The sequence below is a fragment of the Engraulis encrasicolus genome, chromosome 13 (assembly GCF_034702125.1).
Source record: "Engraulis encrasicolus isolate BLACKSEA-1 chromosome 13, IST_EnEncr_1.0, whole genome shotgun sequence".
NCBI classification, from domain to species: domain Eukaryota; kingdom Metazoa; phylum Chordata; class Actinopteri; order Clupeiformes; family Engraulidae; genus Engraulis; species Engraulis encrasicolus.
This window is the reverse complement of record NC_085869.1, coordinates 9,692,899-9,706,650: the sequence shown is the minus strand read 5'-3', so window position 1 is coordinate 9,706,650 and position 13,752 is coordinate 9,692,899. Positions and strand designations below refer to the sequence as shown.

The following is a 13,752-nucleotide window of genomic DNA, read 5'->3' as shown; positions in this document are numbered from 1 at the left end:
CATTTTTGAAAATAAGCTTATTTTACACCTTTCCCTGGCACCTATGAGACCAGCTAGCCGCCCGCTGATCTGATAGGAGTCAATGTTAATTGCTAGCTTGGAGGTAAAATTTGCGCTGCCGTACTCTGAGAATGATTGAAATACAGGAGAAATGTAAAACTCATTTAACTCAAGGAGAGGTGTAAAATAAGCTTTTTTTCCAAAAATGGAACAGTATCCCTTTAAACTTAATGTTACTGTTACTTGCTTGGCAGGACTCTCAAACACACAAACACACACCCGCACACACACCCGCACACACACACACACACACACACACACACACACACACACACACACACACACACACACACACACACACACACACACACACACACACACACACACACACGCATGCACGCACACATCATTGTTTGGACACAGGAAGTTGCGTCCACAGATAGGATAAGTGACCTTATAATAGTGACCTGTAGAATACATGTATAACAAGGTACAGTACACCTATTACCAGCATGTATAAATCCTATTTAGGTGTGTAGTAAGGTCTAGTCTCGCCTGGCTGCTCTGGGTGAGCAAGGACAGGACAGGACCGTCAGGTCTAAGGAAGGACACCAGCAGACAAACAAAGCCGTGCAGGTTTGATAAACACACCTGATGACTGCCATGTGATAAAACCCTCCTGAGTAAACATCTACAAACTTACAAAAAAAATATATACTATTGACACAATCGCCTACATTGCCAGGCCTAACTCCGACCAACCAATGGGCCAGAATAGCACCATACAGCGTCATTGCATACGTCATCGCTTAAAAGAGAATTGAAACCTCGGACTTCTTCAGATGTATGGCAACCCTATGCGCAGAACAGAAGAAGACGAGGTGGTGAAAAAAGATAAGAAGGTAAGAAGCACATCTGTGCCATTTGGTCTCTTTGACAATGGTTATGATGCTTTGCTGTTGGTGGATTTCTAAGTAAGAAAAACAAAGTTCATAAGATTTGCGTGTGTGTGTGTGTGTGTGTGTGTGTGTGTGTGTGTGTGTGTGTGTGTGTGTGTGTGTGTGTGTGTGTGTGTCATTTCCCTGTTTTCCTTTCATTTACATTTGTTAACTTTGTGAAGCACATTGAGTTGCACCTGTGTATGAAATGCGCTATATAAATAAACTTGCCTTGCCTTGCCTTGTGCGTGTGTGTGCGTGTGTGCGTGTGTGTGTGTGTAGCACAAGGGGTGTTTGTGATTTGACATGATTTGACATGATGTCATGTGTCAATAATCATTCAATATCCAGCCGCCTATTGGAACACACCTTCAGTCCTGAGATTAAAGGGACCAGCGCTGTTATAACGCTCATGGGAGCAGGTAGGCACATGGATGAGATAGGTAGGATACTTGCAGGGCCGGCCCTAGCCTTTACGGGGCCCTAAGCAAAATTTAATCCAGGGACCCCAATACCACCACCTACACAGCATCAGATGCTTCATAAGCTTAATTTACTTGCACGAGTGAGGGGTAGAAGCTTAGCACATAGGTAGGCTGTCTGTAGATATAATGTGTATAATTGCTTTCATTGGTTTCCATTGTGTAAGTAGTACATGAGAAAGACATACGGTATATGATTCGGGAAAATGGTGTAGAGTTAATTTCTTCCAACAACTTTGCTGCTCACAGGGGGGCCCTGGTGGCGTGGGGGCCCTAAGCCATCGCATAGGTCGCTTATGCCTCGGGCCGGCCCTGGATACTTGAGTGAGAAGTATGTTCCCTGGGTGTTGACAAAACCAAGTAAATGCCTCTTTTATGAAAAATGAAAAACATGGGGAGGTTGACCTTGTTTAACAGCCAAGACCTTCATCGATGATAATATACCTCTATATTGTGGATTTGAACAACTAATTTTAATTTCAAAATTAAAAACCAACAAATCCAATTTAGGTCTGGCAGGTCTCGTCTGGCAACTCTATAAGCAAGGCCCGGACTGGTGTAGGTTGTGGTGTTGTATGTATCTTCAATGGGTGGTGTAGCTTAAATTCAAAGAAATTCAAGGTAATGGCACCACCTAGTGTTCGTATTATGGCATTATTTTGAATTGAAATTCTTTCCATTCGGAGTTTCGTACAAGCCTGACCTGTAGAATACATGTATAACAAGGTACAGTACACCTATTACCAGCATTTATAAATCCTATTTAGGTGTGTTGGGTCTGGTTTAGTCTGGCTGCTCTCGGTGAGCAAGGACAGGACCGTGAGGTCTAAGCAAAGATACCATCAGACAAAGCCGTGCAGGTTTGATAAACACACCTGATGACTGCCATGTGATAAAACCCTCCTGAGTAAACATCTACAAACTTACAAAAAAAATTATACTATTGACTCAATCGCCTACATTGCCAGGCCTAACTCCGACCAACCAATGGGCCAGAATAGCACCATACAGCGTCATTGCATACGTCATCGCTTAAAAGTTAATTGAAACCTCAAACTTCTTCAGATGTATGGCAACCCTATGCGCAGAACAGAAGAAGACGAGGTGGTGAAAAAAGATAAGAAGGTAAGAAGCACATCTGTGCCATTTGGTCTCTTTGACAATGGTTATGATGCTTTGCTGTTGGTGGATTTCTAAGTAAGAAAAACAAAGTTCATAAGATTTGCGTGTGTGCGCGCGCGTGTGTGTGCGTGTGTGTGTGTGTGCATGTGTATGTAGCACAAAGGGTGTTTGTGATTTGACATGATGTGTGAATAATTATGCTATATTCAGCCGCCTATTGGAACACGCCTTCAGTCGTGAGATCAATGGGACCAGCCGTGTTATGACACTCTGGGTCGCAGGTGGGCACATGGATGAGATAAGTGGGCTACTTGCAGGGCCGGCCCAAACCTTTACGGGGCCCTAAGCAAAANTTAATCCGGGGCCCCCCCTACCACCACCTACACAGCTTCAGATGCTTCATAAGTTTAATTTCACTTGCATGAGTGAGGGGTAGGAGCTTAGGACATAGGTAGGTTGTCTGTAGATATAATGTACGTATATAATGGTTTCCATGGTTTCCATTGTGTAAGTACAGTATTACATGAGAAAGATATACGGTATGTGATTCGGGAAAATGGTGGAGAGTTCATTTCCTCCTACAACTTTGGGGCTCACAGGGGGGCCCTAAGCCGTCGCATAGTTCGCTTATGCCTCGGGCCGGCCCTGGATACTTGAGTGAGAAGTATGTTCCCTGGGTGTTGACAAAACCAAGTAAATGCCTCTTTTATGAAAAATGAAAAACATGGGGAGGTTGACCTTGTTTAACAGCCAAGACCTTCGTCGATGATAATATACCTCTATATTGTGGATTTGAACAACTAATTTTAATTTCAAAATTAAAAACTAACAAATCCAATTTAGGTCTGGTAGGTCTCGTCTGGCAACTCTATAAGCCAGGACCGGACTGGAGTGTCTAAGCTAGGACAAAACACCAGCATACAACCAGCAGACAAACTAAGATGTGCAGTTCTGATAACCCTCCTGACTGATCATCTATGACTATGAATAGACTAACCAAGACGTACATGGTAAAACATCATTGGCTGCATACAAAACCTAAATAAACAAAAATAAAGTGTCGATGTTATTGATAAAGTAGCATAAATCTGACTGAATCTGACAACATGCAATATTGTATATGGATACACAAAGAATGAGCCCCTGTCAGATCTATTGTGCCCAGCATCATATCACTTAGCTGTGACAAATAGAGATCTACAGTATGTTGGGGCCCACAGTGTGGTATAGTGTCGGCCCACACAGTGTCGCTCGCCCACTAAAGATGCGTGGCGGTCGGAAACGTCAAAAAAAGACGTCACAGATTTGGGCATGGCTATAGCCAGTAACGCAACTACGTATAGTAGCCTTTACAGAGAGAAGAAACACGAACACTAGCTCTTCCATTTTGTCTACATTTTCACCTGTTATACAGGTACTTTGGAGGAGAGGAAGGTCATCTGCAGGTAGGTGACACACAATTGCTCTTATAGTTGCTGTATAAAAAAAGGTGTCAAAACTGAAAGAAACAGTTTCCTTCCAACACAGGAGCTTGGACTGTGGTCCATCTACCACAGTCTAGCCACCTCATTCGGAACAATGGAGTAAATGGTTACAAACGGCTATTGTAATATCATGAGCTATCGTTGTACTTTCTCAGTGAATTTACTTCAAGTTATAGCCTACTTTTGACACCTCTTCTATATACTCTGACAGTGTTATTGACGAGCGTTGCTGTTGGTGCACACATTTCTAAGTAGAAGAAACAGCAAGGTTCAAAAGATATGAGAAGCGAAACTTAAATAAGCTACATCCTGTCTCGTGGTTTTGCTCTACAATGCAGCTGGGTTTGTGTGTGTGTGTGTGTGTGTATGTGTGTGTGTGTGTGTGTGTGTTTTGGCCAGCTGGTACAATTGAGACCCTAGTATTGTGTTATTTGTTATTATTGTAAATGTGTGCGTGTGTGTGTGTGTGTGTGTGTGCACGCGCGCACGCGCGCACCTGTGCATGTGTAGCCCCTTCTTCAGTTGATTCATTGATTGATTTGCTGATGATGTCAGCTTTATTTGAAGAGGAATGGGGTCAAAATGAACAGTGCCACAAAACAGTGTGGAACAGTGGGGACTTTCACCAGCACACTGATATTTTGTAAAGAAATGGGTATGGGTAACTCTTTACTTAAAGCCCGTTCTATAGCGCATTATGAGCGTATTTAATGAATTATAACGCGCCTCACAATTGGTCTCAATGCATTATGGCTACACTCATAATGCTTCATGATGTATTATATCAACAGTTATAACTATACATCTAGCTTATTATGGGTTATAAATACAAGGGTGTTATTTATTTATTTATTATATATTTTATCATAAGGCATTATAAGCTAGATGTATAGTTATAACTCATTTAGTCTGGCCATTTCAACACACCCGCAATAAGGCAGCCTAGGTCTAATTTAGACAGTACATAGTGTTGGCCCACACAGTGTTGCTCGCTCACTAAAGATGAGACGCGTGCGTGGTGGTCGGAAACGTCAAAAAAGACGTGACAGATTTGGGCATGGCTATAGCCAGTAACGAGACCTAATATTTCTATGTTCATGTTAGGCTGTAGGGCGTGCACAGTAAAAATTTACAAGGATTTCAGAGTAATTTACTGTGAAATCTCACAGTTAATTACTCTGATGTTCTGGTACACTATGCTACTGTGATGGTCACACGGCACACAGCAAATTAGTCTGAAATCATTGTATCACTTGCCATTTCTCACCTAACTTGCACATCACAGTATTTTACTGTGCTCTTCAAGGATAACCAGCATGACAAAGTGATAAACTAGGAAACATCACAGTAAACTACTGTGTGGGCGGAGCATCTATTAAATTATTAGTGCATTGGGGCACAACTTCAGTCAAAGACAGGTTGGGCTCTTCATTACAATCACACCTTTCATTGACATTTTCAGCAAATTATATCATTCTTAATGTCTTGTGGTATACATGTATACACCCATCATCAGTTGACTACTTTATCCCCACTCTCTGTCAAGTAATAGAAGAATGAGCTTATATATATTGGGAGATATACATGACCATCTTCATGATGGTGGGAATATGGTCATTTTTCTTGTGTACCACTTTAAATAGTACAACCCCTACAATAAACACAGAATATAACAAGGAGTAATATTTTGAAGCACACTTAATATATTCCTTCTAGATAAATGGCTCTCCATAAGTGCATTGCATGATGGGACACGATCTGAAGCACGTATGTCCTAAGCCCCTCCCCCTCAGGTTGCACATATTGACATGAGGAAGTGAGAAAAAACATGTAGCAAACAAGAAGTTGATGACTAAATGTCGATGAACTGTCTGAAGGCCCAGATTGCACTATATGGCAGTCTTGGCCTAATGGTTAGGGAGGTGGACTTAAGTTCAGAGGGTTGCAGGTTCAAATCCCTCCGAACCCTACATTGCCCTAGGGACAGCAACCATTGTTGTATATTTGTATATCACTTTGAGTAAAGGCGTCAGCCCTCAACCCAACTGACATGCCTTCCCATTGAACTTTCGCCCACTTCAAGTGTGTAACAATATCTTACTGTGAACTCACAGGGAGTTACTGGCTACTAATTGCATTCATTTCACAGTAACATACTGTGAATTCGTCATATCACAGTTAACTACTGTAAAGGCGTCAGCCTTCAACCCAACTGACATGCCTTCCCATTGAACTTTCGCCCACTTCAAGTGTGTAACAATATCTTACTGTGAACTCACAGGGAGTTACTGGCTACTAATTGCATTCATTTCACAGTAACATACTGTGACATTCTGCCATAATTTGTTACTGTGAAATCCAGAGAGACTTTTCGTCATATCACAGTTAACTACTGTGCGGTTATAACAGGTGTTTTCTTCATCTAGGCCATGATTGGGTGCATTATGTGGCTGCCTTGGCCTAATGGTTAGGGAGGTGGACTTAAGATCAGAGAGTTGCAGGTTCTAATCCCTCCTAACCCGGCATTACCCTAGGGACAGTAACCAATGTTGCATGTCTGTATGTCACTTTAGGTTGCTCCTGGCCATGATGGAGTGTAATTACTTATTGTCAGGCCTAATTAGAAGAAGGTCTATGATTGGAAATGTTGCTGGTTCTGCTTCCAATAAATGAAGTTGCAACCAATGTGCTACACAAACACTTTTTTAAGTTGGCACCTGCTAATGCCTTTGTCTTGGATGTGCACGCCAAAACTCCAGCATCCAATTTTAAATCAGAATATTGCCACCTAGTAAAAAAAAATAGGCTATCTTGTGAAGTGCCATTGCACAATTGAAAGTCAAATGCTTGACATGATTGACATTGCCTACCATCAACCAGGAACAATGGTAGTGCCCAATCAATCTGTCAATTAGTACCTGCCCTCACTTGAGTATATATGACTGTTACAAGTTCATTGAATTACTTCCTGCAGCTGCCACATGCCTGATTACTCTGGTCACATGGTTAACTTTCACCTCTATATAAACTCAGACTGTCACAATACTTGAGTTGCTTGCCTAAATGACTGGTTCGCTGGCTCTCTGTCCGGCTTGTTGGTTAGTGAGCTAACTGACCGACCAACTGACTGTTTGTTGGCCAGCTGGTTGGCTGGCTAACTGACTCTTTTGGTTGACTGTATGGCTGGTTTGTTAGCTGGCTAGCCATACAACTGACTTGTTTGTTGGTTAGTTGGCTGACTAACTGAGTGTTAGTTGGTTAGCCGGCTCTTTGGCTGGCTAGCTGACAACTGACTCTTTTGGTTGGCTGGTGGACTGGTTTGTTGGCTGGCTTGCTATTTAGTTGGTAGTGAGTATTGTGGTAGCAGGTACCCTTTTTGGTGTGTTGCTTACTTGATTAAGAAATTTCAGGATTGTCTAATTATGCTCAATTAGAGTATTCTATGCACACTGGTTAATGTACTCTCATCCAGGAGATAGCAATTATTAAGTGGTAATAATATTGCACATACTGCAGAAACTTGAATTTCTCTGTGATTATGGATAGTTTGGATGATGAATAGTATGGATAGTTGGATAGTATGGATAGTTTTTGTCTATCAATACAAGAGAACAGTGTGATGGACTGGTTCCCTGCCACAGTTGTCTCAGTCATGGTGGGGAATGGGAGGTGCCACAATAACATGGTAGCTACCTCTTTTGTGGTGATGAATGGAGGGGCGGGATCATGGTAGTGTGGGTAGGGTGACAGTAACTTACTGTGGTGTGGCCACAGTAAACTACTGTGAGAAGATCACAGTAAACTGTGAGGATGGCCACAGGGAATTACTGGCTACTAATTGCATTCATTTCACAGTAGTTTACTGTGACATCACGGGAATATTTTTTACTGTGTGGTTATAGTCTAGAATTTTTCTCTACGCTTCATCCGTAGGCAAACATTTCAACAGTGTGGGCTACGATAAATCGAATCTCTTTATGTAAGATAAATATTAGCATATGTTTCCAATGGATCATGAAATAAAACTTTCTGGTCTAGTGATGGACCTATATGCGGAGGACATCTCAGCCGAAGGGTAAGATTTTTGTCTCGATAGAGCAAGCCTGATCCACATTTCGTTGTCCTTTTGACATGGTGAGAAAGTTTAGGGAGTTTAAAGGAAATGTGAAATAGAGAAATACTCATTTGAACCGTCTGCGTAGCCTAACCTTTGCAGCCACTACATTGTTGCCTAGGTTCTTCAACGCGAACGTGAATGGCATGATGTAGCCTAGACCTAAAAGTGAATTGAAACCTCAGACTTCTTCAGTATGGCAACCAGCAAACGCAACAAACTTTGAATTTTTTTTTATACTATTGACACAATCGCCTACATTGCTGACTCCACAACGCCAGTTTCAGACCAACTGATGGGCCAGCATAGAGACATGCAGTCATTGCATACTGCTTCAAAGTGCATTCAAACCTCAGACTTCCTCACATGTATGTGGCAAGCCATATGCGCAGAACAGAAGAAGACGAGCTGGTGAAAAATGTCACAGAAACTACAGTTTGTACAAGGCTGGAAGAGGTTAATGAGGTAAAACTGCAATTTCTACAGACATAAGAAACATATCTGTGCCATTTGGTGTCTTTGACAACGGTTTTGATGTTTTGCTGTTGGTGGATTTTTTAAGTAAGAAAAACAAAGTTGAAAAGGATCTACAGCAGTTCCTCTTTGAGATTTTGTACTTGGGTTTGCGTCAGATATATATTTCGAACTGAGAAAATCTTTGATTGTGTCGTTCAATTCAAACATTTGTATGGTAGTCCTTACCGATTTAGTAAGGCTAAGAGATTAACTTGGTGAACGGTGTGTGTGTGTGTGTGTGTGTGTGTGTGTGTGTGTGTGTGTGTGTGTGTGTGTGTGTGTGTGTGTGTGTGTGTGTGTGTGTGTGTAGCACTCACTGCATGAAAAGAGGAATATGTGGATGAGTTTTGCACCTTAAACTGCCTCATACCTCAAGCCACAGCATTTGCGGCTCCCCCATGCCCCCCTCCCATCCCCTTCTTAGGAGAGCCTTTAATATGTAAATGCCAGTGATCAGGTCGGGAGCTGCTACAGTCAATTTCAAGTGGGGTGGGGTGGGGTGAGGTCAGGTGGGTGGGAGGGAGTGGGGGGTCGGCAGGCCTGTTTCTAGGATTTTGGGGTCCCTAGGCAACGGGATTGTTGGGGGCCCTAGGGCATTTTTTGGCCTTTTACTAAAATGTGTGTGTGTGTGTGTGTGTGTGTGTGTGTGTGTGTGTGTGTGTGTGTGTGTGTGTGTGTGTGTGTGTGTGTGTGTGTGTGTGTGTGTGTCTGTATGTATGTTTGTTCACGCTGCCCAGTGGTGTTTTTCAGAATCACTAACCATTAAACCAGGGGTAGTGAACCTATGTCTCGAGGGCCCTTGAGGCCGTTTTATCCGGCCCCTGATATCATTATAATGTTTTGCAACTTCACATGAAATAGGCCTATGACATATTTTGCAGGCCTAAAGGAATCTTAGAAATTACATTTCCAATGCAATTAAGTTAGGCCTATATTCAGGGGACCTAGAAAAGGTGGGGACTGTTTTAAATGTGTCTACCTTTAAAGGTGTCTATATGTCTATATAGGCCTAAAGGTGTCTATATATGCCTAAATTTCATGGGGAAATCCTGATTTGTGTTCATAGTACGGCCCCCGGAGGATTTTATGACCATGGTAGGAATTTGAAGTGGCCCTTCGAATGAAAAAGGTTCCCCACCCCTGCATTAAACCTTTCTTCTAGCCACAGCTCTGCTGTCAGTACATTTTATTATGATACTATAAGCTCAGAAATGAAGTTGATCGAACAATCCGATCGGTGCTATAAACATTTAAATGAACCGAATAGAAATCAGAATAGAAACATCTGAATGATCTTTCTTGGACATAGCCTACATTTTGAAGTGACCCTTTGAATTAAAAAGGTTCCTCACCCCTGCTTTTGAGGAAAAACATCAATGTGCTTGGCCACTCTGGTTTTTAAATTATTCTGAACTAAAGCAAGGATTGTTCAAGGAAGTTCAAAACAGACTGTCTCTGGTTAAATTAGTTCTACACCAAGCCTTTAGGTGGCAGTACAACTAATTCGCACAATGCGAATTCCACACACAAGCCACAAAGAAGCCATCTACCGCGGTCAACAACACCGACCTATCTGAACAGAACCACGCGCTGTCTGTGTGGTTTCACTGTTACAAGTTTCTTGGCGACATGGGGGAAAGTTCCTCACATACCAACGGAAAATGGGCTTCACATACATGTAAGTAAATTTTACTCAACTGTGGTTTAAAGTTTCAGTACTCAAGAGCGATTGAATAGCTCCTCTGAACACAGATCCGCCATTGCTAAGTTGTAGCACAAGTCCCCTCAATGAATGTGACTACTCTTGTTGCTGCTGTACGCTAGTCAATTCTGATAACTTGCGAGCATCGTAATGACAAAATGCAGTAGTGAAACGGTGAATATGTTAAGTATACTTGTTGATGGTAAGTTGTTTGACATTGCTCGTTCTCAATTGCCTTTCCCCTGCCTAAAGATGATTCCCAGTTTGTCGCTCCCAGCGCGGTTCGATCCCCAGTCGGTTCGCTCCCACTAGCCAGACTATCGAGCCCACCGAGCTAGTTATCTTTTTGATGTTAGTTTTTTGTTACGTACCCTAAACCTAACCCTTACCTTAATCCTAAACCTAACCCTAAATTGCTTGTATGTGGTAGTGTATGATAATACGAGAAATGTAATCGGGTGGGATAGAACGCCTGGGATTGATAGGGTCACCTGGGACTACACGTCCGGGAGTGATCTTACATGGGAGTGACCATCTCCCAGCGCTTAAGATTGACAAAGGCTACCGTTAGCATGCTATTGCGTTAGCTCATCAACTAGTTGCTGGGCACTGCTCATTTTTCACGTCTGCCCGGCATTTCGCTGATGAACTAACGCTTGGACGTCTTGCCAATGTATTTTACAGCGGCAAAAATGCATCTAGGCGACGTTGGCAAGATTGGTGTGCCGTCTGGGTATGTTGGTTTTCAGTGCTGGGCAGTAGCGAAGCGACTAGTTTAATTACATTCCCTAGTAGCTTGGTCGTAGCGTCATTACTATGTATCGACTAACGTCCCTGTAGTTAGGAAATAAATAGTTTGGAAATCAATGTGAAATACCCTGGCATTTGCAACAGTAGGCAACCTGTCCTTAAAAAGTATGGGCCCTCAAAACAGCACTTGTTGCACAAATAAGTGTTGCATAGAGCAGTCTTTCCCAACCAGGGGTACGTGTACCACTAGGGGTACGCGAGCACCCTGCAGGGGGTACTTGGAAAAATGAAAACATGTATGGAGCATAGTCACATTGGGATATAAAGCATGAGTCAGGGGGTACTTGTGGTATGAGAAAAGGCTTAGGGGGTACTTAAGACAAAAAAAGGTTGGGAAACACTGGCATAGAGCACGCCACCCCGAAATCAATGTGAAATACCCTGGCATTTGCAACAGTAGGCAGCATGTCCTTAAAACGTATGGGTCCTCAAAACAGCACTTGTTGCACAAATAAGTGTAGCTGGCCTCTTCAAGAAATTGAAATTATGCATGGTCACTTTTTCTTATTGTTTCACGTGGAGGTCTACTGACATTGTCTAAATAATGTAGGCTAGTTTATGTCCATGTATTATATTAGGACCCAAGGTTAATGGGTTATTCTGTTTACCATGTTTTCACAGGCTGCTGTCTCATAATATGGCGAAGACGAGTCACTTGAAGGCCTAACAGCTCTTATGAGGAGCAGTCTTGCCATAGAAGACTGAAAGAATGTAAGATTAACTTCTTTGTGACCAATATGACTTGCTCATTGATACATTAGCTATGTCAATATGAGATGCATGGCGAAGTATTTAATTTATTTGTCTCTCTTCTAGGAGCTGTAGAAACAACAGGGTGCCTGCTGCAGTATGACGAGGACGCCCTGATCATAGAAGGTCCAGTGTCTTGGCAGGGTGAAATGGCACTGATATCGGTATGTGGTGATATCAGTTAAAATTAATGAATTAATTCTCATATCTGAATAATGTGAACACTGGATTTACCACACACTCACACACACCCTAGTCCTAGATTATACAACCAAGGTTACTTTTACCACAGCTCTGGCACTGCATCAAATTTCTTTTCTTTTTTATAGAACTGGACAGGTCATTTATTCGTTCCCCTTGTTTTTTGCAGTGTCCTGCAGGATGCTGTGTCCTGCAATCCTGTGTGCTGTGCTACAGACGCGTGTGGAGGTCAACCCGAAATGGGCACAGTAGCGTGAAAGAGGGTAAGCTTAACCTATAGCCTACGTCAGGGTTGGGGAACCTTTCTCATTCGAATGGCCACTTCAAATTCATCCGAGGGGCCATAAAAGTCCTCCAAGGGCCGTACTATGAACACAAACCAGGATTTTCCCTTTCACTTTAGGCCTATATTGAAGGCAGCCACATTTAAACAAACGCCAACTTCTTCAGGTTCCCTGAATATAACTTAATTGTATTGCTAATGTATTTTCTAAGATTCCTTTACAAAATATGTCATATTTCATGTGAAGATGGAATTGCATTAAAATTATATCGGGGGCCGGATAAAACAGCCTCAAGGGTCGCAAACGGCCCTAGAGACATAGGTTCCCCACCCCTGTCCTACATTGTCAATATGACTTGTGCTACTTTATAGATAAGTTGTCAATGCTGTGCATTGCTATGTTTTGATTTTATTTTCTTACATCCTACAGATCCTGGCAGGGAGACGGTAGTGTCCTGCAGGATGGTGATGGGAAATCTTACAAGAGACCTCAGAAAACTGATATAGTGTAAGATTATCCCTGTTGGGCTCAATATGTCTTGCTTATTGATATATTTGCTATGTCGATATGAGGTGCATGACGAAGTATTTATTTATTTGTTGTTTCTACAGCTCCCAGAAGTGAGACTGAGTGCCTGTTGCAGTATGACGAGGAAGCAGTGACCAGAGACCTTCAGTAGACCCTGCTGGCATGATTGGCGGCTGAAGAACATAATCAACAGCAATGTTTATAATATTGTACATACCTGTATAGTCTGCACTAAAATGCTGTACCTGTACTATTTTTCCTCTTACTTTCATATTTACTATGAATTGACAACTTTTACTCAAATCCATTTTTGTATGTGCCCTGACTAAAACTATCCTTAAACCTAACCTGTCAGAGGTGTAATAACAACCTGCTCTTAGCAATGTGGCAGCAGTCTACTTGGATGCAGCGGGGAACATAGAACCCTTTTTTTGGAAAAGCATTGTATGTTTCTGAGTTTTATGAATTGTGCCCTTCCCAAACCTAACCTGTCGTAGGGGCCTATGAAATCCGTTTTTTTTTAATTATTATTATTTACATTTTTGAACTTATTTTCCCCTTTCCCCCCCCCCCCCCCCCAAAAAAAATACAAAAAAATCTTAGTTATTTAGTTCAAACTGGTGGGTGGACAGAGCCAACCACTCATGGTTGAATGGTAGGTAGAGAAAAGAAAAGTAAAATTACCTACTAGCTTTTTGTAATATCAGCCCTCAAAAATATTCCAGGTAATAAGGTAGCTGTATTGTACATGCGCATATATTCTATTAAATACACGTGACGCACGCACCCAACTAGAAGGCGAATTCACTTCTGGTGCATTG

The 13,752-nt window shown here is 42.2% G+C and overlaps 1 long non-coding RNA gene across 3 annotated transcripts; it reads left to right on the top strand.

Annotated features, from left to right (window-relative positions):
• Positions 1-8,978: 8,978 nt before the first annotated feature.
• On the top strand, positions 8,979-13,408 carry LOC134461531 (uncharacterized). 3 transcript variants are annotated; one of them, XR_010037324.1, is made up of 5 exons: positions 8,979-10,334; positions 11,790-11,879; positions 11,985-12,082; positions 12,289-12,382; positions 12,833-12,874. It is a non-coding gene; the product is annotated as an uncharacterized LOC134461531 (long non-coding RNA). The 3 variants fall into 3 exon arrangements; XR_010037323.1 differs by lacking the exon at positions 12,833-12,874 and adding an exon at positions 13,015-13,408 and having other exon boundaries at positions 8,979-11,879; XR_010037322.1 differs by having other exon boundaries at positions 8,979-11,879.
• Positions 13,409-13,752: the final 344 nt, after the last annotated feature.